This window comes from Oncorhynchus gorbuscha, unplaced genomic scaffold (assembly GCF_021184085.1).
Source record: "Oncorhynchus gorbuscha isolate QuinsamMale2020 ecotype Even-year unplaced genomic scaffold, OgorEven_v1.0 Un_scaffold_1493, whole genome shotgun sequence".
Taxonomy (NCBI): Eukaryota; Metazoa; Chordata; class Actinopteri; order Salmoniformes; family Salmonidae; genus Oncorhynchus; species Oncorhynchus gorbuscha.
In genome coordinates this window covers 67,501-92,500 of record NW_025746256.1, presented here as the reverse complement: position 1 = coordinate 92,500, position 25,000 = coordinate 67,501, and the positions used below count along the sequence as shown (strand labels likewise).

General features: G+C 36.8%; 1 pseudogene; it reads right to left on the bottom strand.

Annotated features, from left to right (window-relative positions):
* Positions 1-9,704, bottom strand: part of LOC124023061 — a 26,432-nt pseudogene extending 16,728 nt beyond the window's left edge.
* Between the last annotated feature and the right edge of the window lie 15,296 nt (positions 9,705-25,000).

Here is a 25,000-nt window from a genome sequence, read left to right as displayed (position 1 = left end):
TATAGTAGATATAGTAGGTATATAATGGTTAGGTATAGTAGATATATAAGGGTTAGATATAGTAGGTATAGTAGGTATATAAGGGTTAGGTATAGTAGGTATAGTAGGTATATAAGGGTTAGGTATAGTAGGTATATAAGGGTTAGGTATAGTAGGTATAGTAGGTATATAAGGGTTAGGTATAGTAGGTATAGTAGGTATATAAGGGTTAGATATAGTAGGTATATAAGGGTTAGGTATAGTAGATATAGTAGGTATATAATGGTTAGGTATAGTAGGTATAGTAGGTATATAAGGGTTAGGTATAGTAGGTATATAATGGTTAGGTATAGTAGGTATATAAGGGTTAGGTATAGTAGGTATATAAGGGTTAGGTATAGTAGGTATAGTAGGTATAGTAGGTATATAAGGGTTAGGTATAGTAGGTATATAAGGGTTAGGTATAGTAGGTATATAAGGGTTAGGTATAGTAGGTATATAAGGGTTAGGTATAGTAGGTATATAAGGGTTAGATATAGTAGGTATATAAGGGTTAGATATAGTAGGTATATAATGGTTAGATATAGTAGGTATATAAGTGTTAGGTATAGTAGGCATAGTAGGTATATAAGGGTTAGGTATAGTAGGTATATAAGGGTTAGATATAGTAGGTATATAAGGGTTAGATATAGTAGATATAGTAGGTATATAATGGTTAGATATAGTAGGTATATAAGGGTTAGGTATAGTAGGTATAGTAGGTATATAAGGGTTAGGTATAGTAGGTATATAAGGGTTAGGTATAGTAGGTATAGTAGGTATATACGGTTTAGGTATAGTAGGTATATAAGGGTTAGATATAGTAGGTATAGTAGGTATATAAGGGTTAGGTATAGTAGGTATATAAGGGTTAGGTATAGTAGGTATATAAGGGTTAGGTATAGTAGGTATATAAGGGTTAGATATAGTAGGTATAGTAGGTATATAAGGGTTAGGTATAGTAGGTATATAAGGGTTAGATATAGTAGGTATATAAGGGTTAGGTATAGTAGGTATATAAGGGTTAGGTATAGTAGGTATAGTAGGTATATAAGGGTTAGGTATAGTAGGTATATAAGGGTTAGGTATAGTAGGTATATAAGGGTTAGGTATAGTAGGTATAGTAGGTATATAAGGGTTAGGTATAGTAGGTATATAAGGGTTAGGTATAGTAGGTATATAATGGTTAGGTATAGTAGGTATATAATGGTTAGGTATAGTAGGTATATAAGGGTTAGGTATAGTAGGTATAGTAGGTATATAAGGGTTAGGTATAGTAGGTATATAATGGTTAGGTATAGTAGGTATATAATGGTTAGGTATAGTAGGTATATAAGGGTTAGATATAGTAGGTATATAAGGGTTAGGTATAGTAGGTATAGTAGGTATATAAGGGTTAGATATAGTAGGTATATAAGGGTTAGATATAGTAGGTATATAAGGGTTAGATATAGTAGGTATATAATGGTTAGATATAGTAGGTATATAAGTGTTAGGTATAGTAGGTATAGTAGGTATATAAGGGTTAGGTATAGTAGGTATATAAGGGTTAGATATAGTAGGTATGTAAGGGTTATATATATTATATATAGTAGGTATATAATGGTTAGATATAGTAGGTATATAAGGGTTAGGTATAGTAGGTATAGTAGGTATATAAGGGTTAGGTATAGTAGGTATATAAGGGTTAGGTATAGTAGGTATAGTAGGTATATAAGGGTTAGGTATAGTAGGTATATAAGGGTTAGATATAGTAGGTATAGTAGGTATATAAGGGTTAGGTATAGTAGGTATATAAAGGTTAGGTATAGTAGGTATATAAGGGTTAGGTATAGTAGGTATATAAGGGTTAGATATAGTAGGTATAGTAGGTATATAAGGGTTAGGTATAGTAGGTATATAAGGGTTAGGTATAGTAGGTATAGTAGGTATATAAGGGTTAGGTATAGTAGGTATATAATGGTTAGGTATAGTAGGTATATAATGGTTAGGTATAGTAGGTATATAAGGGTTAGATATAGTAGGTATATAAGGGTTAGGTATAGTAGGTATATAAGTGTTAGGTATAGTAGGTATAGTAGGTATATAATGGTTAGGTATAGTAGGTATATAAGGGTTAGATATAGTAGGTATATAAGGGTTAGGTATAGTAGGTATATAAGGGTTAGATATAGTAGGTATATAAGGGTTAGGTATAGTAGGTATATAAGGGTTAGGTATAGTAGGTATATAATGGTTAGGTATAGTAGGTATATAAGGGTTAGATATAGTAGGTATATAAGGGTTAGGTATAGTAGGTATATAAGGGTTAGGTATAGTAGGTATATAATGGTTAGGTATAGTAGGTATAGTAGGTATATAAGGGTTAGGTATAGTAGGTATATAATGGTTAGGTATAGTAGGTATATAATGGTTAGGTATAGTAGGTATATAATGGTTAGGTATAGTAGATATAGTAGGTATATAATGGTTAGGTATAGTAGGTATATAATGGTTAGATATAGTAGATATATAATGGTTAGGTATAGTAGGTATATAAGGGTTAGATATAGTAGGTATATAATGGTTAGATATAGTAGGTATAGTAGGTATATAATGGTTAGGTATAGTAGGTATATAATGGTTAGGTATAGTAGGTATAGTAGGTATATAAGGGTTAGATATAGTAGGTATATAATGGTTAGGTATAGTAGGTATATAATGGTTAGGTATAGTAGGTATATAATGGTTAGGTATAGTAGGTATAGTAGGTATAGTAGGTATATAATGGTTAGGTATAGTAGGTATATAATGGTTAGGTATAGTAGGTATAGTAGGTATATAAGGGTTAGATATAGTAGGTATATAATGGTTAGGTATAATAGGTATATAATGGTTAGGTATAGTAGGTATATAAGAGTTAGGTATAGTAGGTATATAAGGGTTAGGTATAGTAGGTATATAAGGGTTAGGTATAGTAGGTATATAAGGGTTAGGTATAGTAGGTATATAAGGGTTAGATATAGTAGGTATATAAGGGTTAGATATAGTAGATATATAAGAGTTAGGTATAGTAGGTATATAAGGGTTAGGTATAGTAGGTATAGTAGGTATATAAGGGTTAGGTATAGTAGATATAGTAGGTATATAATGGTTAGATATAGTAGGTATATAAGGGTTAGGTATAGTAGGTATAGTAGGTATATAATGGTTAGGTATAGTAGGTATATAATGGTTAGATATAGTAGATATATAATGGTTAGGTATAGTAGGTATATAAGGGTTAGGTATAGTAGGTATAGTAGGTATATAAGGGTTAGGTATAGTAGGTATAGTAGGTATATAAGGGTTAGGTATAGTAGGTATATAAGGGTTAGGTATAGTAGGTATATAAGGGTTAGGTATAGTAGATATAGTAGGTATATAATGGTTAGATATAGTAGGTATATAAGTGTTAGGTATAGTAGGTATAGTAGGTATATAATGGTTAGGTATAGTAGGTATATAAGGGTTAGGTATAGTAGGTATAGTAGGTATATAAGGGTTAGGTATAGTAGGTATAGTAGGTATATAAGGGTTAGATATAGTAGGTATATAAGGGTTAGGTATAGTAGATATAGTAGGTATATAATGGTTAGGTATAGTAGGTATAGTAGGTATATAAGGGTTAGGTATAGTAGGTATATAATGGTTAGGTATAGTAGGTATATAAGGGTTAGGTATAGTAGGTATATAAGGGTTAGGTATAGTAGGTATAGTAGGTATAGTAGGTATATAAGGGTTAGGTATAGTAGGTATATAAGGGTTAGGTATAGTAGGTATATAAGGGTTAGGTATAGTAGGTATATAAGGGTTAGGTATAGTAGGTATATAAGGGTTAGATATAGTAGGTATATAAGGGTTAGATATAGTAGGTATATAATGGTTAGATATAGTAGGTATATAAGTGTTAGGTATAGTAGGCATAGTAGGTATATAAGGGTTAGGTATAGTAGGTATATAAGGGTTAGATATAGTAGGTATATAAGGGTTAGATATAGTAGATATAGTAGGTATATAATGGTTAGATATAGTAGGTATATAAGGGTTAGGTATAGTAGGTATAGTAGGTATATAAGGGTTAGGTATAGTAGGTATATAAGGGTTAGGTATAGTAGGTATAGTAGGTATATAAGGGTTAGGTATAGTAGGTATATAAGGGTTAGATATAGTAGGTATAGTAGGTATATAAGGGTTAGGTATAGTAGGTATATAAGGGTTAGGTATAGTAGGTATATAAGGGTTAGGTATAGTAGGTATATAAGGGTTAGATATAGTAGGTATAGTAGGTATATAAGGGTTAGGTATAGTAGGTATATAAGATATAGTAGGTATATAAGGGTTAGGTATAGTAGGTATATAAGGGTTAGGTATAGTAGGTATATAGGTATAGTAGGTATATAAGGTTAGGTATAGTAGGTATAGGGTAGGTATATAGGTATATAAGGGTTAGGTATAGTAGGTATATAAGGGTTAGGTATAGTAGGTATATAATGGTTAGGTATAGTAGGTATATAATGGTTAGGTATAGTAGGTATATAAGGGTTAGGTATAGTAGGTATAGTAGGTATATAAGGGTTAGGTATAGTAGGTATATAATGGTTAGGTATAGTAGGTATATAATGGTTAGGTATAGTAGGTATATAATGGTTAGATATAGTAGGTATATAAGGGTTAGGTATAGTAGGTATAGTAGGTATATAAGGGTTAGATATAGTAGGTATATAAGGGTTAGATATAGTAGGTATATAAGGGTTAGATATAGTAGGTATATAATGGTTAGATATAGTAGGTATATAAGTGTTAGGTATAGTAGGTATAGTAGGTATATAAGGGTTAGATATAGTAGGTATGTAAGGGTTATATATATTATATATAGGGTATATAATGGTTAGATATAGTAGGTATATAAGGGTTAGGTATAGTAGGTATAGTAGGTATATAAGGGTTAGGTATAGTAGGTATATAAGGGTTAGGTATAGTAGGTATAGTAGGTATATAAGGGTTAGGTATAGTAGGTATATAAGGGTTAGATATAGTAGGTATAGTAGGTATATAAGGGTTAGGTATAGTAGGTATATAAAGGTTAGGTATAGTAGGTATATAAGGGTTAGGTATAGTAGGTATATAAGGGTTAGATATAGTAGGTATAGTAGGTATATAAGGGTTAGGTATAGTAGGTATATAAGGGTTAGATATAGTAGGTATATAAGGGTTAGGTATAGTAGGTATATAAGGGTTAGGTATAGTAGGTATAGTAGGTATATAAGGGTTAGGTATAGTAGATATATAAGGGTTAGTTATAGTAGGTATATAATGGTTAGGTATAGTAGGTATATAATGGTTAGGTATAGTAGGTATATAAGGGTTAGATATAGTAGGTATATAAGAGTTAGGTATAGTAGGTATATAAGTGTTAGGTATAGTAGGTATAGTAGGTATATAAGGGTTAGGTATATAAGGGTTAGATATAGTAGGTATATAAGGGTTAGGTATAGTAGGTATATAATGGTTAGGTATAGTAGGTATATAATGGTTAGGTATAGTAGGTATATAATGGTTAGGTATAGTAGGTATATAAGGGTTAGATATAGTAGGTATATAATGGTTAGGTATAGTAGGTATATAATGGTTAGGTATAGTAGGTATATAATGGTTAGGTATAGTAGGTATATAAGGGTTAGATATAGTAGGTATATAAGGGTTAGATATAGTAGGTATATAAGGGTTAGGTATAGTAGGTATAGTAGGTATATAATGGTTAGATATAGTAGGTATATAACGGTTAGGTATAGTAGGTATAGTAGGTATATAATGGTTAGGTATAGTAGGTATATAAGGGTTAGGTATAGTAGGTATAGTAGGTATATAATGGTTAGGTATAGTAGGTATATAAGGGTTAGGTATAGTAGGTATAGTAGGTATATAATGGTTAGGTATAGTAGGTATATAAGGGTTAGGTATAGTAGGTATAGTAGGTATATAATGGTTAGGTATAGTAGGTATATAAGGGTTAGGTATAGTAGGTATAGTAGGTATATAAGGGTTAGGTATAGTAGATATAGTAGGTATATAAGGGTTAGGTATAGTAGGTATATAATGGTTAGGTATAGTAGATATAGTAGGTATATAAGGGTTAGGTATAGTAGGTATAGTAGGTATATAAGGGTTAGGTATAGTAGGTATATAATGGTTAGGTATAGTAGATATAGTAGGTATATAAGGGTTAGGTATAGTAGGTATAGTAGGTATATAATGGTTAGGTATAGTAGGTATATAAGGGTTAGGTATAGTAGGTATAGTAGGTATATAATGGTTAGGTATAGTAGGTATATAAGGGTTAGGTATAGTAGGTATAGTAGGTATATAATGGTTAGGTATAGTAGGTATATAAGGGTTAGGTATAGTAGGTATAGTAGGTATATAAGGGTTAGGTATAGTAGATATAGTAGGTATATAAGGGTTAGGTATAGTAGGTATAGTAGGTATATAATGGTTAGATATAGTAGGTATATAATGGTTAGGTATAGTAGGTATATAAGGGTTAGGTATAGTAGGTATATAAGGGTTAGATATAGTAGGTATATAAGGGTTAGGTATAGTAGGTATATAAGGGTTAGGTATAGTAGGTATAGTAGGTATATAAGGGTTAGGTATAGTAGGTATATAATGGTTAGGTATAGTAGGTATATAAGGGTTAGATATAGTAGATATATAATGGTTAGGTATAGTAGGTATATAAGGGTTAGGTATAGTAGGTATAGTAGGTATATAATGGTTAGGTATAGTAGGTATATAAGGGTTAGGTATAGTAGGTATATAATGGTTAGGTATAGTAGGTATATAATGGTTAGGTATAGTAGGTATATAAGGGTTAGGTATAGTAGGTATAGTAGGTATATAATGGTTAGGTATAGTAGGTATATAAGGGTTAGGTATAGTAGGTATATAATGGTTAGGTATAGTAGGTATATAAGGGTTAGGTATAGTAGGTATATAATGGTTAGGTATAGTAGGTATAGTAGGTATATAATGGTTAGGTATAGTAGGTATATAATGGTTAGGTATAGTAGGTATATAAGGGTTAGGTATAGTAGGTATATAATGGTTAGGTATAGTAGGTATAGTAGGTATATAATGGTTAGGTATAGTAGGTATAGTAGGTATATAATGGTTAGGTATAGCAGGTATTTAATCGTTATATAATACTAACGGGTGTGGTAACAGACTAATGTAGTTCTCAGGGACGTAGCCTCGCCTCCCGTGGAGTTCTGCCATCATCCAATTAGGATCCTCATCCATCTCCGTCACCTAGAGAGGTTAGAGGTCACAGGTCAGAGGCTGGAGCATGGAGGTCAGGTCACGGTTGCAACTGGAAGGAGTCTTTAAGGATGTTCTTCAATTTAACCATTGATAATGTTTTGATCTATCCCTTACTGTAATCATGTGGAGAATGTTTTGATCTATCCCTTACTGTAATCCTGTGGAGAATGTTTTGATCTATCCCTTACTGTAATCCTGTGGAGAATGTTTTGATCTATCCCTTACTGTAAGCCTGTGGAGAATGTTTTGATCTATCCCTTACTGTAATCCTGTGGAGAATGTTTTGATCTATCCCTTACTGTAAGCCTGTGGAGAATGTTTTGATCTATCCCTTACTGTAAGCCTGTGGAGAATGTTTTGATCTATCCCTTACTGTAATCCTGTGGAGAATGTTTTGATCTATCCCTTACTGTAAGCCTGTGGAGAATGTTTTGATCTATCCCTTACTGTAATCCTGTGGATAATGTTTTGATCTATCCCTTACTGTAATCCTGTGGAGAATGTTTTGATCTATCCCTTACTGTAATCATGTGGAGAATGTTTCCATCTATCCCTTACTGTAATCCTGTGGAGAATGTCTCCATGAATGCCTTACTATAATCCTGTGGAGAATGTTGATCTATGCCTTACTGTAAGCTTGTGGATAATGTTTTGATCTAACCCTTACTGTAATCCTGTGGAGAATGTTGTTGATTTATGCCTTGCTGTAATCCTGTGGAGAATGTTTCCATCTATCCCTTACTGTAATCCTGTGGAGAACGTTTCCATCTATCCCTTACTGTAATCCTGTGGAGAATGTTTCCATCTATCCCTTACTGTAATCCTGTGGAAAATGTTTCCATCTATCCCTTACTGTAATCCTGTGGAGAATGTTTTGATCTATCCCTTACTGTAATCCTGTGGAGAATGTTTTGATCTATACCTTACTGTAATCCTGTGGAGAATGTTGTTGATCCAACCCTTACTGTAAGCCTGTGGAGAATGTTTTGATCTATCCCTTACTGTAATCCTGTGGAGAATGTTTTTGATAACGTTTCATTGTCATTCAGCAATTTTCTAAACCTGAAAATGAGTCTCTTCTGCCCAGTGCTCTGCCTCTCTTCTCTTCTGTTCTGTACAGTAACGTAGTCATATGTCCTTCACAGAACGATCACACACTATTCACTCATCTGTCCTTCACAGAACGATCACACACTATTCACTCATCTGTCCTTCACAGAACGATCACACACTATTCACTCATCTGTCCTTCACAGAACGATCACACACTATTCACTCATCTGCCCTTCACAGAACGATCACACACTATTCACTCATCTGTCCTTCACAGAACGATCACACACTATTCACTCATCTGTCCTTCACAGAACGATCACACATTATTCCCTCATCTGCCCTTCACAGAACAATCACACATTATTCCCTCATCTGTCCTTCACAGAACGATCACACACTATTCACTCATCTGCCCTTCACAGAACGATCACACACTATTCACTCATCTGCCCTTCACAGAACGATCACACATTATTCCCTCATCTGCCCTTCACAGAATCATCACACACTATTCACTCATCTGTCCTTCACAGAACGATCACACACTATTCCCTCATCTGTCCTTCACAGAACGATCACACACTATTCCCTCATCTGTCCTTCACAGAACGATCACACACTATTCACTCATCTGCCCTTCACAGAACGATCACACACTATTCCCTCATCTGCCCTTCACAGAACGATCACACACTATTCCCTCATCTGTCCTTCACAGAACGATCACACACTATTCCCTCATCTGTTCTTCACAGAACGATCACACACTATTCACTCATCTGCCCTTCACAGAACGATCACACATTATTCCCTCATCTGTCCTTCACAGAACGATCACACACTATTCCCTCATCTGTCCTTCACAGAACGATCACACACTATTCCCTCATCTGTCCTTCACAGAACGATCACACACTATTCACTCATATGTATTAGTTCTGTTCATCTACAGTATCACGCACGCACGCACGCACACACACACACACACACACACACACACACACACACACACACACACACACACACACACACACACACACACACACACACACACACACACACACACACACACACACACACACACACACACACACACACACACATACCCACCTTCAGTATCTCTCCTTTCTGGAAGCTGAGCTCGTCTCGTTCTTTTGCTCGGAAAGAAAACACGGCTACAGCCTCCATGATGGAGAGAAAGAAAGAGAGAAAGAAAGAGAGAAAGAAAGAAAGAAAGAAAGAGAGAGAGAGAGATAGAAAGAGAGAAAGAATGAGAGAAAGAAAGAGAGAGAAAGAGCGAAAGAAAGAAATAGAGAAAGAAAGAGGGAAAGAAAGAGAGAGAGAAAGAAAGAGAGAGAAAGAGAGAGATTTAAGGGTAGAGAGAACGTAATGTGGAAAAGAGACAATAGTGAAGATGGTAAAAGGGAGAGAAAGATGGAGGGGAAGAAAAGAGTAGAGAGAACGAGAGAAGAGAGGACTGTTCTGTCTGTCAGGAGGAAAGAAATGGCAGAGTAGAGAGAGATGTGTGATAGCCATGTCCTTGATTACGTCTGTTCATTAGTTAATGAGAGCTCTCTCTCTCTCTGTTCATATCTGTTTGTTCTACTGACTGAGCGGGGTGTGTGTCTGTGATTACGTCTGTTCATTAGTTAATGAGAGCTCTCTCTCTCTCTCTGTTCATATCTGTTTGTTCTACTGACTGAGCGGGGTGTGTGTCTGTGATTACGTCTGTTCATTAGTTAATGAGAGCTCTCTCTCTCTCTGTTCATATCTGTTTGTTCTACTGACTGAGCGGGGTGTGTGTCTGTGATTACGTCTGTTCATTAGTTAATGAGAGCTCTCTCTCTCTCTCTGTTCATATCTGTTTGTTCTACTGACTGAGCGGGGTGTGTGTCTGTGATTACGTCTGTTCATTAGTTAATGAGAGCTCTCTCTCTCTCTGTTCATATCTGTTTGTTCTACTGACTGAGCGGGGTGTGTGTCTGTGATTACGTCTGTTCATTAGTTAATGAGAGCTCTCTCTCTCTCTCTGTTCATATCTGTTTGTTCTACTGACTGAGCGGGGTGTGTGTCTGTGATTACGTCTGTTCATTAGTTAATCAAATCAAATCAAATCAAATCAAATTTATTTATATAGCCCTTCGTACATCAGCTGATATCTCAAAGTGCTGTACAGAAACCCAGCCTAAAACCCCAAACAGCAAACAATGCAGGTGTAAAAGCACGGTGGCTAGGAAAAACTCCCTAGAAAGGCCAAAACCTAGGAAGAAACCTAGAGAGGAACCGGGCTATGTGGGGTGGCCAGTCCTCTTCTGGCTGTGTTAGAGATTATAACAGAACATGACCAAGATGTTCAAATGTTCATAAATGACCAGCATGGTCAAATAATAATAAGGCAGAACAGTTGAAACTGGAGCAGCAGCACAGTCAGATGGACTGGGGACAGCAAGAGCCATCATGTCAGGTAGTCCTGGGGCACGGTCCTAGGGCTCAGGTCCTCCGAGAGAGAGAAAGAAAGAGAATTAGAGAGAGCATATGTGGGGTGGCCAGTCCTCTTCTGGCTGTGCCAGGTGGAGATTATAACAGAACGTGGCCAAGATGTTCAAATGTTCATAAATGACCAGCATGGTTGAATAATAGTAAGGCAGAACAGTTGAAACTGGAGCAGGAGCATGGCCAGGTGGACTGGGGACAGCAAGGAGTCCTCATGTCAGGTAGTCCTGGGACATGGTCCTAGGGCCCAGGCCAGTTGAAACTGGAGCAGCAGCATGGCCAGGTGGACTGGGGACAGCAAGGAGTCATCATGTCAGGTAGTCCTGGGGCATGGTTCTAGGGCTCAGGTCCTCCGAGAGAGAGAAAGAAAGAGAGAAGGAGAGAATTAGAGAACGCACACTTAGATTTACACAGGACACCGAATAGGACAGGAGAAGTACTCCAGATAAACAAACTGACCCTAGCCCCCCGACACATAAACTACTGCAGCATAAATACTGGAGGCTGAGCTCTCTCTCTCTCTCTCTCTGTTCATATCTGTTTGTTCTACTGACTGAGCGGGGTGTGTGTCTGTGATTACGTCTGTTCATTAGTTAATGAGAGCTCTCTCTCTCTCTCTGTTCATATCTGTTTGTTCTACTGACTGAGCGGGGTGTGTGTCTGTGATTACGTCTGTTCATTAGTTAATGAGAGCTCTCTCTCTCTCTCTCTGTTCATATCTGTTTGTTCTACTGACTGAGCGGGGTGTGTGTCTGTGATTACGTCTGTTCATTAGTTAATGAGAGCTCTCGCTCTCTCTGTTCATATCTGTTTGTTCTACTGACTGAGCGGGGTGGGGTGTGTGTCTGTGATTACGTCTGTTCATTAGTTAATGAGAGCTCTCTCTCTCTCTCTGTTCATATCTGTTTGTTCTACTGACTGAGCGGGGTGGGGTGTGTGTCTGTGTGTCTGTGTGTGTGTGTCTGTGTGTGTGTGTCTGTGTGTGTGTGTCTGTCTGTGTGTATCTGTGTGTGTGTCTGTCTGTGTGTCAATGTGTGTGTGTGTGTGTGTGTGTGTGTGTGTGTGTGTGTGTGTGTGTGTGTGTGTGTGTGTGTGTGTGTGTGTGTGTGTGTGTGTGTGTGTGTGTGTGTGTGTGTGTGTGTGTGTGTGTGTCTGTCTGTCTGTGTGTATCTGTGTGTGTGTCTGTGTGTGTGTCTGTCTGTGTGTCAATGTGTGTGTGTCTGTGTGTGTCTGTGGGTGTGTGTCTGTGTGTGTGTCTGTCTGTGTGTCTGTCTGTGTGTGTGTGTATCTGTGTATCTGTGTGTGTGTCTGTCTGTGTGTCAATGTGTGTGTGTCTGTGTGTGTGTGTGTGTCTGTCTGTGTGTATCTGTGTGTGTGTCTGTGTGTGTGTCTGTCTGTGTGTCAATGTGTGTGTGTCTGTGTGTGTCTGTGGGTGTGTGTCTGTGTGTCTGTCTGTGTGTCTGTGTGTGTGTGTGTGTGTCTGTGTGTCTGTCTGTGTGTCTGTGTTTGTTTGTGTGTGTGTCTGTGTGTCTGTCTGTGTGTGTTAGGTATAGTTAGGTAAGTGTTAAATTTAGGGTTAAGGTAAGATTAGGGTTAGGAGCTAGGTGTAAGGTTAGGGTTATGGCAAGGTTAAGGTTAAGGCTAGGGTTATGGTTATGGTAAGGTTTTTGGGTTAGGATTAAGGTCAGAGTTAATGTTAGGGTTATGGTAAGGTTAGGGTTAGGGTTAGGAGCTAGGGGAGAGAGACAGACAGAGAGGCATAGAGAGGAGGAGACAGAGGAAGAGGGAGAGAGAGAGAGGGAGAGGCCGAGGAAGAGAGAGAGAGAGAGAGGTGGAGCAAGTGAATGAGCTGGAGAGACAGAGAGAGAGGGAGAGAAAGAGGGAGAAAGAGAGAAAGATTATTGTTATAGTTGAGATTTTCAGGTGTGACCTGTTATCTGGCTGTTTAAATCTTTTCCTCATAGCTCTCTAGCGCACACAAGCACACACACACACACACACACACACACACACACACACACACACACACACACACACACACACACACACACACACACACACACACACACACACACACACACACACACACACACACACACACACACACACACACACACACACACACACACACACACACATATAATAGGGTTATAATATATAATATAATAGAGTTATAATAATATATAATATAATAGAGTTATAATAATATATAATATAATATAATAGAGTTATAATAATATATAATATAATATATATAATATAATAGAGTTATAATAATATATAATATAATATATATAATATAATAGAGTTATAATAATATATAATATAATAGAGTTATAATAATATATAATATAATATATATAATATAATAGAGCTATAATAATATATAATATAATAGAGTTATAATAATATATAATATAATATATATAATATAATAGGGTTATAATAATATATAATATAATAGAGTTATAATAATATATAATATAATATATATAATATAATAGAGTTATAATAATATATAATATAATATATATAATATAATAGAGTTATAATAATATATAATATAATAGAGTTATAATAATATATAATATAATATATATAATATAATAGGGTTATAATAATATATAATATAATAGAGTTATAATAATATATAATATAATAGAGTTATTATAATATATAATATAATATTATAGAGTCATTATAATATATAATATAATATATATAATATAATAGTTATAATAATATATAATATAATATAATAGAGTTATAATAATATATAATATAATATAATAGAGTTATAATATATATAAAATCAAATCAAATCAAATCAAATTTTATTTGTCACATACACATGGTTAGCAGATGTTAATGCGAGTGTAGCGAAATGCTTGTGCTTCTAGTTCCGACAATGCAGTGATAACCAACAAGTAATCTAACTAACAATTCCAAAACTACTGTCTTATACACAGTGTAAGGGGATAAGGAACATGTACATAAGGATATATGAATGAGTGATGGTACAGAGCAGCATACAGTAGATGGTATCGAGTACAGTATATACATATGAGATGAGTGTGTAGACAAAGTAAACAAAGTGGCATAGTTAAAGTGGCTAGTGATACATGTGTTACATAAGGATGCAGTCGATGATGTAGAGTACAGTATATACATATGCATATGAGATGAATAATGTAGGGTAAGTAACATTATATAAGGTAGCATTGTTTAAAGTGGCTAGTGATATATTTACATCATTTCCCATCAATTCCCATTATTAAAATGGCTGGAGTTGGGTCAGTGTCAATGACAGTGTGTTGGCAGCAGCCACTCAGTGTTAGTGGTGGCTGTTTAACAGTCTGATGGCCTTGAGATAGAAGCTGTTTTTCAGTCTCTCGGTCCCAGCTTTGATGCACCTGTACTGACCTCGCCTTCTGGATGATAGCGGGGTGAACAGGCAGTGGTTCGGGTGGTTGATGTCCTTGATGATCTTTATGGCCTTCCTGTAACAACGGGTGGTGTAGGTGTCCTGGAGGGCAGGTAGTTTGCCCCCGGTGATGCGTTGTGCAGTCCTCACTACCCTCTGGAGAGCCTTACGGTTGAGGGCGGAGCAGTTGCCGTACCAGGCGGTGATACAGCCCGCCAGGATGCTCTCGATTGTGCATCTGTAGAAGTTTGTGAGTGCTTTTGGTGACAAGCCGAATTTCTTCAGCCTCCTGAGGTTGAATAGGCGCTGCTGCGCCTTCTTCACGACGCTGTCAGTGTGAGTGGACCAATTCAGTTTGTCTGTGATGTGTATGCCGAGGAACTTAAAACTAGCTACCCTCTCCACTACTGTTCCATCGATGTGGATAGGGGTGTTCCCTCTGCTGTTTCCTGAAGTCCACAATCATCTCCTTAGTTTTGTTGACGTTGAGTGTGAGGTTATTTTCCTGACACCACACTCCGAGGGCCCTCACCTCCTCCCTGTAGGCCGTCTCGTCGTTGTTGGTAATCAAGCCTACCACTGTTGTGTCGTCCGCAAACTTGATGATTGAGTTGGAGGCGTGCGTGGCCACGCAGTCGTGGGTGAACAGGGAGTACAGGAGAGGGCTCAGAACGCACCCTTGTGGGGCCCCCGTGTTGAGGATCAGCGGGGAGGAGATGTTGTTGCCTACCCTCACCACCTGGGGCGGCCCGTCAGGAAGTCCAGTACCCAGTTGCACAGGGCGGGGTCGAGACCCAGGGTCTCGAGCTTGATGACGAGCTTGGAGGGTACTATGGTGTTGAATGCCGAGCTGTAGTCGATGAACAGCATTCTCACATAGGTATTCCTCTTGTCCAGGTGGGTTAGGGCAGTGTGCAGTGTGGTTGAGATTGCATCGTCTGTGGACCTATTTGGGCGGTAAGCAAATTGGAGTGGGTCTAGGGTGTCAGGTAGGGTGGAGGTGATATGGTCCTTGACTAGTCTCTCAAAGCACTTCATGATGACGGAAGTGAGTGCTACGGGGCGGTAGTCGTTTAGCTCAGTTACCTTAGCTTTCTTGGGAACAGGAACAATGGTGGCCCTCTTGAAGCATGTGGGAACAGCAGACTGGTATAGGGATTGATTGAATATGTCCGTAAACACACCGGCCAGCTGGTCTGCGCATGCTCTGAGGGCGCGGCTGGGGATGCCGTCTGGGCCTGCAGCCTTGACGGCATCCCCAGCCGCGCCCTCAGAGCATGCGCAGACCAGCTGGCCGGTGTGTTTACGGACATAATACAATATAATAGAGTTATAATAATATATAATATAATAGAGTTATAATAATATATACTATAATATAATACATTTATAATAATATATAATATAATAGAGTTATAATAATATATAATATAATATAATACATTTATAATAATATGTACTATAATATAGAGTTATAATAAGATATTATATAATATAACATAGTTATAATAATATATAATATAATATAATAGAGTTATAATAATATATAATATAATATAATAGAGTTATAATAATATATAATATAATATATATATAATATAACAGAGTTATAATAATATATAATATAATAAAGCTATAATAATATATAATATAATATATATAATATAATAGAGCTATACTAATATATAATATAATTGAGTTATAATAATATATAATATAATATATACAATATAATAGAGTTATAATAATATATAATATAATATATATAATATAATAGAGTTATAATAATATATAATATAATATAATAGCTCAGTTGGTAGAGCATGGCGCTTGTAATGCCAGGGTAGTGGGTTCAATCCCGGGACCACCCATACGTAGAATGTATGCACACATGACTGTAAGTCGCTTTGGATAAAAGCGTCTGCTAAATGGCATATATTATTATTATTATTATAATAATTGATAATATAATAGAGTTATAATAATATATACTATAATATAATACATTTATAATAATATGTACTATAATATAGAGTTATAATAAGATATTATATAATATAACAGAGTTATAATAATATATAATATAATAAAGCTATAATAATATATAATATAATATATATAATATAATAGAGCTATAATAATATATAATATAATATATATAATATAATAGAGCTATACTAATATATAATATAATAGAGTTATAATAATATATAATATAATATATATAATATAATAGAGTTATAATAATATATAATATAATATATATAATATAATAGAGTTATAATAATATATAATATAATATATATAATATAATAGAGTTATAATAATATATAATATAATATATATAATATTATAGAGTTATTATAATATATAATATAATATATATAATATAATAGAGTTATAATAATATATAATATAATATATATAATATTATAGAGTTATTATAATATATAATATAATATATATAATATAATAGAGTTATAATAATATATAATATAATATATATAATATTATAGAGTTATTATAATATATAATATAATATATATAATATAATAGAGTTATAATAATATATAATATAATATATATAATATTATAGAGTTATTATAATATATAATATAATATATATACTATTATAGAGTTATTATAATATATAATATAATATATATAATATAATAGAGTTATAATAATATATAATATAATATATATAATATTATAGAGTTATTATAATATATAATATAATATATATAATATAATAGAGTAAAATAACCAAGTTAATTGTTGTTTTTAAATAACTTTCCTGATCATCTATTTAAGCAATAAGGCACGAGGGGGTGTGGTATAGGAGGGTGTGTGGTATATGAGGGGGTATACGAGGGGGTGTGGTATACGATTGGGTATACGAGGGGGTACATGAAGGGGTGTGGTATAGGCGGGGGTACACGAGGGGGTACCTGAGGGGTTGTGGTATAGGAGGGGGTATACAAGGGGGTACATGAGGGGGTGTGGTATATGAGGGGGTATACGAGGGGTGTGGTATATGAGGGGGTATACGAGGGGGTGTGGTATATGAGGGGGTATACGAGGGGGTGTGGTATATGAGGGGGTATACGAGGGGTACATGAGGGGGTGTGGTATATGAGGGGGTATATGAGGGGGTACATGAGGGGGTGTGGTATAGGAGTGAGTGTGGTATACGAGGGGTGTGGTATTCTAGGGGGTTTGGTACACGAGGGGTGTGGTATACGAGGGGGTGTGGTATACGAGGGGTGTAGTATAGGAAGGGCTGTGGTATATGCCCAATATACCACGGCTAAGGGCTGTTCTTAACACGACGCAACGCAGATTGCCTCGATACAACCCTTAGCCGTGATATATTGACCATATACCACAAACCCCCAGATGCCTTATTCCTTTTACAAACTGCTTACCAACGTAATTAGAGCACTAAAAAAATATGTTTTGTCATACCCGTGGTATCCGGTCTGATATCCCATGGCTGTCAGCCAATCAGCATTCAGGGCTCGAACCACTCAGTTTACAATACACAATATATCAAATATAATATATTTAATACCATATGAAATATAACATACAATATAATTCATACACTATTTAATAAATAAATAATGTAGTTAATACCGTGTTCAGTATGATAAATGATATAGTTAATATATTGAATACAGTGACATTTAATACAGTGTAAATTCATGTTGTAATCAGGCTTCAACCCAACAGCCATGTTCTCATTCCCTCCTCTGAACCCTAACCTCTGAACCCTAACTTCTGTAACCTCTCTATCCCCTAACCCAGTCTACACCAGTCCAGTGGTTTAAAGCCCTGGACTGGTGTAGGCCTTCTCTGACTAGGCCTTCTGATGTCACCAATCCTTCTCTTCTTGTGGTGATGATGTCACATCCTGTAGTGATGATGTCATGTCCTGTAGTGATGATGTCACATCCTGTAGTGATGATATCACGCCATGTAGTGATGATGTCACGTCCTGTAGTGAGGATGTCATGGCATGTAGTGATGATGTCACATCCTGTAGTGATGAGAAAACAATGAAAACAAGCAAGCATCCCAGAAAAGTGCTGAAATAGATGTTAACATATGTTGCTTAAGAAACAAGGTTCATGAAGTCAATAACTTGCTAGGAACAGATGACATTCATATTCTGACTATCTCTGAAACTCACTTAGATAATACCTTGATGATACAGTGGTAGCAATACATGGTTATCACATCTACCGAAAAGACAGAAATGCCAAAGGTGGAGGTGTTTCTGTTTATATTCAGAACCACTTTACTGTAAAGATTAGAGAGGATCTCATGTTAAATACTGTTGAAGTAATATGGCTACAGGTTCATCTGCCTCACCTAAAGCCCATTCTGGTGGGAAGCTGCTATAGACCACAAAGTGTTAACAGTCAGTATCTGGATAACGTGTGTGAAATGCTTGATAATGTATGTGATATCAAAAGGTATATTTTCTGGGTGATTTAAATATTGACTGGCTTTCATCAAGCTGCCCAGTCAAGAAAAAGCTGTGTCTGCAACCTGGTTCAGGTTATTTAAGGGTATTACAAACAGCACAGATTTATCAGTCAACCTACCAGGCTTACAAACAGCACAGATCAGGTTATCAGTCAACCTACCAGGGTCTGCACCAGTCAAACCTACCAGGTGTCTGCAAACAGCACAGATCAGGTTGTCAGTCAACCTACCAGGGTCGTTACAAACAGCACAGATCAGGTTATCAGTCAACCTACCAGGGTCGTTACAAACAGCACAGATCAGGTTGTCAGTCAACCTACCAGGGTCGTTACAAACAGCACAGGAATGACATCATCAACATGTATTGGTCACATCTTAAAACTAATGCTGCAGAAATGTGCTTGAAACCAGTTTACAAATCCATCGGATGTAGTGATCACAATATAGTGGCCACGTCTAGGAAAACCAAAGTTCCAAAGGCTGGGCCTAATATAGTGTATAAGAGGACAGGCTGGGCCTAATATAGTGTATAAGAGGTCATACAATACTTTTTGTAGTGATTCCTATATTGTGGATGTAAAGAATATTTGTTGGTCCGTGATGTGTAATGAGGAGCAAACAGACACAGCACTAGACGCATTTATCCCATTTCTAATAAGCATGCACCCATTAACCTGTTACTCCTACCCCCTACTTTTTCAACATTTTTTTTCGAACATTCTGTTAAAAATCGCGCAACATTTCAGCGCCCTGCTACTCATGCCAGGAATATAGTATATGCATATGATTAGTATGTGTGGATAGAAAACACTCAGACGTTTATAAAACTGGTTAAATCGCGGCTGTGACTATAACAGAACGTGCATTTCATCGAAAAGTGCAGGAAAATCTGATCACTGAAAATGGGAAAATATATCCATGTGCCACTTCAACCCATTGTTAAAAGTGAACCACATTAAATACCTACAGCTTCCACATGATGTCAACAGTCTTGTCATTTGCCTATGATTTGTTTCTTGGTCAAACAGACACGAGGCAGCGCAGTTCTTCCGGTCTCCGACCGGAGATTTACCCGGATATTATTTCCAGACGTACAGCTATAGAATATACATCGCCTCGTGATCAATTTGATCGCTTATTAACGTTTACTAATACCTAAAGTTGCATTACAAAAGTATTTCGAAGTGTTTTGTGAAAGTTTATCGTCAACTTTTTTAATAAAAAAAAAATGACATTACGTTATGAAACGCTATTTTTTTCCTTGATCACACAGTCTTCAAAGATCGATATCTAGGCTATATATGGACCGATTTAATTGAAAAAAAAAACCCAATAGTAATGTTTATGGGACATCTAGGAGTGCCAACAAAGAAGATGGTCAAAGGTAATGAATGTTTTATATTTTATTTGTGTGTTTTGTGTAGCGCCGACTATGCTAATTATTTTGTTTACGTCCCCTGCGGGTCTTTTGGGGTGTTACATGCTATCAGATAATAGTTTCTCATGCTTTCGCCGAAAAGCATTTTAAAAATCTAACTTCTTGCCTGGATTCACAACGAGTGTAGCTTTAATTCAGTACCCTGCATGTGTATTTTAATGAACGTTTGAGTTTCAACGAGTGCTATTAGCATTTAGCGTAGCGCATTTGCATTTCCAGATGTCTAGATGGGACGCCTGCGTGTCGGGTAGGAGCAAGAGGTTAAGAAAGTTACTGTAAAAACGGTTAAATCCCCGTGGATTGATAAGGAATTGAAAAATGGTGAGAGGGATGGTGGTGAGAGGGATGAGGCAAAATGGTGTGGTTGAGAGGGATGAGGCAAAATGGTGTGGTTGAGAGGGATGAGGCAAAATGGTGTGGTTGAGAGGGATGAGGCAAAATGGTGTGGTTGAGAGGGATGAGGCAAAATGGTGTGGTTGAGAGGGATGAGGCAAAATGGTGTGGTTGAGAGGGATGAGGCAAAATGGTGTGGTTGAGAGGGATGAGGCAAAAGAGGGATGAGGCAAAATGGTTGGTTGAGGGATGAGGCAAAATGGTGTGGTTGAGAGGGATGAGGCAAAATGGTGTGGTTGAGAGGGATGAGGCAAAAGGAATGGTCAGTAAGTCTGGCTGCACAACTGATTGGCAAACGTACTGCAAATTGAGAAATCATGTGACTAAACTGAATAAAAATAATAAACTACACTATGAAACAAAGATAAATGATATAAAGAATGATGGTAAAAAAATGTTTTACATTTAATTGGAGCTTCAATTAAATATAGAGAAAAAAAGGTAAACTCAGCTCATTCATTGAATCAGATGCTCATTCATCACAAACCCTACTGATATTGCCAACTACAATAATGATTCCTTTTAATGGCAAGATTAGCAAATTTAGGCATGCAATACCAGCAACAAACTCTGACGCTACACATCCAAGTATATCTGACCAAATGATGAAAAACAGGTGAAAGAATGATTGTTGTCTATCTGCAATGAAAAGCCACTGGGGTCTGACAATTTGGATGGAAAATGAATGAGGATAATAACAGAGGATATTGCCACTCCGATTTGCCACAAAGATGGTGTTTGACCAGATACAATGCTATTTCACAGTAAACAAATTAAGTCTTTCAGCACGCTTATAGGGAAGGACTTTCAACAAGCACACCACTTACACAAATGATGATTGGCTGAGAGAAATTGATAATCAAAATATTGTAGTAGATGTTTCTGGAGCAGACTTCAGTGCAGCATTTGACATTATCGATCATAGTCTGCAGATGGAAAAACGTAAGTGTTGTGGCTTTACACCCCTGTATTGTGGATAAAGAGTTACCTGTCTAAAAGACAGAGGGTGTTGTGGCTTTACACCCACTGAATTGTGGACAAAGAGTTACCTGTCTAACAGAACACAGAGGGTGTTGTGGCTTTACACCCCCTGAATTGTGGACAAAGAGTTACCTGTCTAAAAGAACACAGAGGATGTTCTTTAACCTTTTGTGACTAGGGGGCAGTATTATCATTTTTGAAAAAAAAAACGTTCCCATAATAAACGGGGTATTTTGTCAGGACAAGATGTTAGAATATGCATATAATTGACAGCTTAGGATAGAAAACACTCTAAAGTTTCCAAAACTGTAAAAATATTGTCTGTGAGTATAACAGAATGGATGTTGCAGGCGAAAGCCTGAGAAAAAATCCAATCCGGAAGTGCCTCATGTTTTGAAAGCGCTGCATTCCAATGTGTCCTTATTGAGCAGTGAATGGGCTATCAACCAGATTACTCTTTCTCCGTATTCCCGAATGTGTCTACAGCATTGTGACGTAGTTTTACGCATTTATGTTGAAGAATACCCGTAGGCGGCTTGATTGCGCAAGTGGTCACCTGATGCTCCCAGAGAGATCCTTGCGTAAAATACTGAGGTAGCCATTACTCCAATCGGTCCTACTGAAAACTAATTGTCCCGATGGATATATTATCGAACAGATATTTGAAAAACACCTTGAGGATTGATTATAAACAACGTTTGCCATGTTTCTGTCGATATTATGGAGTTAATTTGGAATATTTTTCGTCGTTTTCATGACTGCAATTTACGGGCGATTTCTCAGCCAAACGTGAAGAACAAACGGAGCTATTTCGCCTACAAAAATAATATTTTGGGAAAAAAGGAACATTTGCTATCTAACTGGGAGTCTTGTGAGTGAAAACATCCGAAGCTCATCAAAGGTAAACGATTTAATTTGATTGCTTTTCTGATTTCCGTGACCAAGTTACCTGCTGCTAGCTGGACAAAATGCTATGCTAGGCTATCGATAAACTTACACAAATGCTTGTCTAGCTTTGGCTGAAAAGCATATTTTGAAAATCTGAGATGACAGGATGATTAATAAAAGGCTAAGCTGTGTCTCAATATATTTCACTTGTGATTTTCATGAATAGGAATATTTTCTAGGAAGATTTATGTCCGTTGCGTTATGCTAATTAGTGTCAGATGATGACAACGGTCCCGTTCACGGGATGGGGTGTCACTTGACTTCCCGTTAGCAGGATAATTGTCATCAACAACCGCTGAATTGCCGCATTCAAATAATATTACTAAAAATATTTATATTCATGAAATCACAAGTGCAACATAGCAAAACACAGCTTAGCCTTTTGTTAATCCACCTGTCGTGTCAGATTTTGAAAATATGCTTTACAGCGAAAGCAATCCAAGCGTTTGTGTAAATTTATCGATCGCCGACAAAACATTATGAACACCTAGCATCAAAGTAGCTTGGTCACGAAAATCAGAAAAGCAATCAAATTAATCGTTTACCTTTGAAGATCTTCGGATGTTTCACTCACGAGACTCCCAGTTACACAATAAACATTCCTTTTGTTCCATAAAGATTATTTTTATATCCAAAATACCTCCGTTTGTTTGGCACGTTATGTTCAGAAATCCACAGGAAAGAGCGGTCACAACAACGCAGACAAAATCCAAATAGTATCCGTAATATCCACAGAAACATGTCAAATGTTTTTTATAATCAATCCTCAGGTAGTTTTTAGACAGACACAGACATGTCTTTTTCAGTAGGAGAGGGGCTGCCCAAACTCTGTTGCGCAAACAAAACGCTGCTGGGACCCGGCCATACAATGACGCGATGTTATCGTTCTCGCTCATTTTTCAAAATAAAAGCCTGAAATTATTTCTCACGACTGTTGACACCTTGAGGAAGCGATAGGAAAAGGAATCTGGTTGATATCCCTTTAAATGGAGCAAAGGCAGGCTATGGAAAATGGAGTTTTCAAAATAGAAGCCACTTCCTGGTTTGATTTTCCTCCGGGTTTTGCCTGCAATAACAGTTTTGTTATACTCACAGACAATATTTTGACAGTTTTGGAAACTAATCTGTCAATTATATGCATATTCTAGCATCTGGTCCTGAGAAATAGGCAGTTTACTTTGGGAACATTATTTTTCCAAAAATAAAATAGTGCCCCCTAGTTTCAAGAGGTTACATTTACATTTACATTTAAGTCATTTAGCAGACGCTCTTATCCAAAGCGACTTACAAATGGGTGCATTCACCTTATGACATCCAGTGGAACAGTCACATTACAATAGTGCATCTAAATCTTAAAGGGGGGAGGGGGTGAGAGGGATTACTTATCCTATCCTAGGTATTCCTTAAAGAGGTGGGGTTTCAGGTGTCTCCGGAAGGTGGTGATTGATTCCGCTGTCCTGGCGTTGTGAGGGAGTTTGTTCCACCATTGGGGGGCCAGAGCAGCGAACAGTTTTGACTGGGCTGAGCCCTAGCTTTGTCACACCTGGACTACTGTTCAGTCGTGTGGTCAGGTGCCACGAAGAGGGACTTTTGATTTGGCTCAGAACAGGGCAGCACGGCTGGCCCGTGGACGTACACAGAGAGCGAACATTAATATTGTGGGGGCTGGTTCAAAGTGGAGGTTGACTTCATCACTACTTGTATTTGTGAGAGGTATTAACATATTGAATGTGCCACTGTCTAAACTACTAGCACACAGCTCAGACTCCCATGCATATCCCACAAGACATGCCACCAGAGGTCTCTTCACAGTCCCCAAGTCCAAAACAGACTATGGGAGGCTCACAGCACTACATAGAGCCATAACCACATGGAACTCTATTCCACAGTACTACATAGAGCCATGACTACATGGACCTCTATTCCACAGTACTACATAGAGACATGACTACATGGAACTCTATTCCACAGTACTACATAGAGCCATGACTACATGGAACTCTATTCCACAGTACTACATAGAGCCATGACTACATGGAACTCTATTCCACAGTACTACATAGAGCCATGACTACATGGAACTCTATTCCACAGTACTACATAGAGCCATGACTACATGGAACTGTATTCCACAGTACTACATAGAGCCATGACTACATGGAACTGTATTCCACAGTACTACATAGAGCCATGACTACATGGAACTCTATTCCACAGTACTACATAGAGCCATGACTACATGGAACTCTATTCCACAGTACTACATAGAGCCATGACTACATGGAACTCTATTCCACAGTACTACCTAGAGACATGACTACATGGAACTCTATTCCACAGTACTACATAGAGCCATGACTACATGGAACTCTATTCCACAGTACTACATAGAGACATATCTATGTAGTGTATCT